The 3,994-nt window shown below is 39.5% G+C and overlaps 1 long non-coding RNA gene across 1 annotated transcript; it reads right to left on the reverse strand.

Annotated features, from left to right (window-relative positions):
- Positions 1-858: 858 nt before the first annotated feature.
- LOC118561269 lies at positions 859-3,760 on the reverse strand. Its single transcript, XR_004929906.1, has 2 exons — positions 3,517-3,760; positions 859-971 (listed from the first exon to the last, which is right to left on the reverse strand). It is a non-coding gene; the product is annotated as an uncharacterized LOC118561269 (long non-coding RNA).
- Between the last annotated feature and the right edge of the window lie 234 nt (positions 3,761-3,994).

Genomic DNA, 3,994 nt, shown 5'->3' on the forward strand with positions numbered 1-3,994 from the left:
AACTGTGTTATCAACTCCTCAAGGAGATTGCTACGGTGAAGTTTCACAGTGATAGAAACCACTTCATACGATGCTGTACTGGTGCTTGCTTCATAAGCTGATACTGAAGTGAAGTGTGCTGTGCTTGTGGAAGGAAGTTCAATAGATATGACATCTGATTCTTCTCCTTCAAACTGCATGCTGGGTTGAAATATCAAAGTGTCATCAAGTTGACCAGATATGGGATCTCCATGGACTGGGCCGAAAGTCACCTCAGATGTGTCTGACAGTGCATCTGTATCGAGTTCAAAATCTGATGATTGAATGTCTATGGTTTCAGTTACTTGGTCATCTTTAAGAATGTCTGCCATTTCCAGATTACTTTCATCAGATTTCTCTTCCCCACATTCTTCAACATCTAAACTGATCTGACTTTTAGTGCACAGGTAAAATCTTAACATCCCTAATCTCAGTACAGAGTATAGTTCCCCCACAGTGATGTTTTCATCCAACACAGCTTCTTCCTGGAAGTCCAAAATGTCATGACTGAATGTCTCAAAATGTCCAAATCTACATTTTCCATTTGGGAAGAAAAGTTCTTTGGAATAATTAATAAGATCTGATTTCTTTGAACCTTTGGGCACATCAAGTGTCCTTGTTCCTCCTCCCCTGCGTTTCCTCACTTGTTTGCCTTCATGAATCCATCCCAATTCGATTTTTCTGGTCTTTTTTTCTGCCCATTTGTTAGATTTTCCATGTTGCGTTTCCCGCTTTGGATTAGATGTCTCGGCTTCATCCAAGTTTGTATCATCACTGCCATCAAGGCCCATCTTCCTCTTTAGTTTTTCAAGCAGTGAATGTTTTGTTGAAGCTTTTGAATTTGTACCTTTACTTTCCAAACTGAAGCGTCTTGCTGCTATGCGATCCCCATATGTTGGGATGTAACCAGATAGAGTGCCATCATCCATGCAGTCAATAACTGTTGCGTCAATCTGTGTAGAAGGAAAATCATATTAGCACTTACAGAGAAGCTTGTTAATTTTTGCCATATCCTGTGGCAACTTTAAAGAAAGAGTGTGCACAAAGTCACACACACACAATCTGTCTTTTACTTTCTCTCAAGACAGAATGCTGCATAGTTTTCATTTGTACCTTTGCATTAACCATAAACTTCTCACTTTCACTACATAAATAAATAGCATCCCTCTGACAGCCATATGTGCTTGATTTAATCAACGTAGCCAACAGGCCACCCCAGAGTCAGCTGTATTTAACCCCTCTGTTCCCTTCGGGTCATAATGGCCTAAAACCAAGTTCAAAAGCAGAAAAAAAGATTTTTATCCTACTTGAAATTTTATGACTTTTCCCCAATGGATCTCAGCATTGGAAAAAGTAAAAGGTTAACTTTATTCATATTCTCATTTTTATCTGACCAGACATTATTGAGTGATGTATTACTTTTGTTAAAAAGTGAAAGGGAATTGTTAACACGTTATTGTTCAATTAGTGGGTTAAAAACAGAAAACACACAATTGTTCAAATAATACTGAATAAAATAAAGTAGTGTAACCTTGGGTACGGTTTGTTATATATGGATAACCTTATATTCTCTTTTGTCAGATCACAGATAAGTTTGTAAAAATTATCAGAGGCACTGTTGCAAGTTGGATACAGTTTTATTAAATTCTAAAGTTCCTATGGGCAATCAGATTATTTCATTACACCAAAAAAAAAAAAAAAAAAAAAATACCACATTAAAAATAGGGGTCCATGCTGACCCTGGAATCCTTATAGCTGAGAATCAGTTAAAACCCAATTAAGTTAGACTGCTTGGGGAAGAATAATAAAGATAAAGACAAAATACAACTAAATGCACCCAAGTGGCCCCCAACAAAAGCACACTCGCACCACAAGCCCCGGTTAATACAACAAAGAAAATAAAAATAAAACTCCCCTTCCACTAGTCTCCTCAATCTGATCTGAATAAAACCGGCACAGGACCCAGGGACATCATAGGACCTCAGGTGAGATAAAACCAGCCCAGGGAGCTAAACAATAAAAACTCTCCCCTACATTTTGTTAAAACCAGGAATAAATAGCTAAAATAGGGTCTAAGCAGTGATTAAAACAGTAAATAAAAAACACAACTGAAACAGTAGCAGGCCAACCTGCACACAAAGGAAGTCGCATTAGACCAGCACCTTAAACATCCAGGTAATAAGAGACTGCTTTCTTTTACCTCTCCAAGATGGAACCGAGTCCACGGCAGTCTGTGCGTCTCTCTATTACCGCATTGCCTAAAATTATCAAAACAAAAGGGCTCCACCAAATCATCCCGCAGCAACCACACACTCAATAGTAACCATACCTTTGCAGGAATCCTTGCCTCAGATCCGATCTCCTCACCAATCTACACCCCTTTAAATGGAACAGCTGATTACCTGCCTCATTAACTACCAGCCGTGCGCTGTCGAAGCATCCTCCATATATGGGCAGAAGGAAGAGTGTGCAGCACCATGCTTCAGGGCCAAAGTGCCCCGGCTACAGTAGTTTTAAGTTGTTGACCGTATTATTCCAGTAACACATTGATCTATGGGTTTGTTAATCAGTGTAGATCTATAACCTCATCTGTGAACCAGGCTGAGTTTCAACAAGCCTTTACAGTCCGACATTTTCCCCTCAGCTGCAACACCTAAAGCACACAGGGGTTCGTGCTGCGTGTTTATGCTGATCCAGCTGCTGATGATTCCCTTGTTTCAGCTCCATGAACTTGTAGACTGTTACAGTTTATAGGTTTCTCAGTGCGCTCTGGTGCGTAATTATGCAAGCCGAAGGCTGAGTTTGAAGTTCTTCTCCGAGCGCGTTTTGTTTGTGGTTGGAGCGGACGAAATGATGCCTTTCTGCTTCTCTTTTAGCTCATTAATAGTCTTAAATGGGTAATCCGACGGGAAAAATAGAACTTTTTAGGCATTGCAACCGCGGAATTGATGAGTATAGGCGCAAGCTCTGCGTCTGGCTCCTAAGTGACGGTAGAAAAAAAACACTTTTTGGTAACGTCTGGTATGAGCATAATTTAAACATAATGATACGTGTCTGAGGCAGTGAGGTTGGCGGATTTTACCCCCGTTGGTTCGCTGCGCGCGAGGGATAAACAGGGGGAAAATGAATAAATAAAGACTGTAAAATTACCCTTTAAAGTGAGCACCTACATTACATGTAACGTAATTTTGCGCACCTGAATTAAAGCGCAAGGCAGAAGCGCACAGAAGCACCGCTGGGTCTGTGTCGTTAAAAACAAAAGCGAACGAAACACAGCTAGCAACTCTTCAATTGACTTTAACTGTGAGTTTAGGCTGAGCTCTGGATGGACAGAGCTGTGAACGAATCGTCCGGAGCCCAGATGGACTTTGTGATTTTTCTGTGAGAAATGCCATGTGTTGCGTGTGACCGTGTGGTTAGTGAAATGTGCGTGAGTCCTGTTTATAACCAATGGCTAATAATATTTCTGAAATATGAGTGGCGGGAAAATACACTTACACGGTCTTCTTGCATGCGTGACAGACACTCTTCTGGTACGCCACGGTTTCGTAGGAATCGCAGCAAAGCGTTGTCCAACTTTTCAGCCATCCTTTCTCTACAATGTACTTGCAAGGCAAAACTTCTTCTTTTCTTCTCTTTAAATGAGTCTTGCGGTCAATACAGACTAAAAGCATACTAGCGCCACCATCTGGATAAGGTATCACGTTTTTACAAGATAATTTTCACGTTTTTACAAGATAATTATCACGTTTTTACAAGATAATTATCATGTTTATACAAGATAATTATCATGTTTATACAAGATAATTATCACGTTTTTACAAGATAGTTATCACGTTTATACAAGATAATTATCATGTTTATACAAGATAATTATCATGTTTATACAAGATAATTATCACGTTTTTACAAGATAATTATCATGTTTATACAAGATAATTATCACGTTTTTACAAGATAGTTATCACGTTTATAC

Source organism: Fundulus heteroclitus, unplaced genomic scaffold (genome assembly GCF_011125445.2).
Source record: "Fundulus heteroclitus isolate FHET01 unplaced genomic scaffold, MU-UCD_Fhet_4.1 scaffold_59, whole genome shotgun sequence".
NCBI lineage: Eukaryota > Metazoa > Chordata > Actinopteri > Cyprinodontiformes > Fundulidae > Fundulus > Fundulus heteroclitus.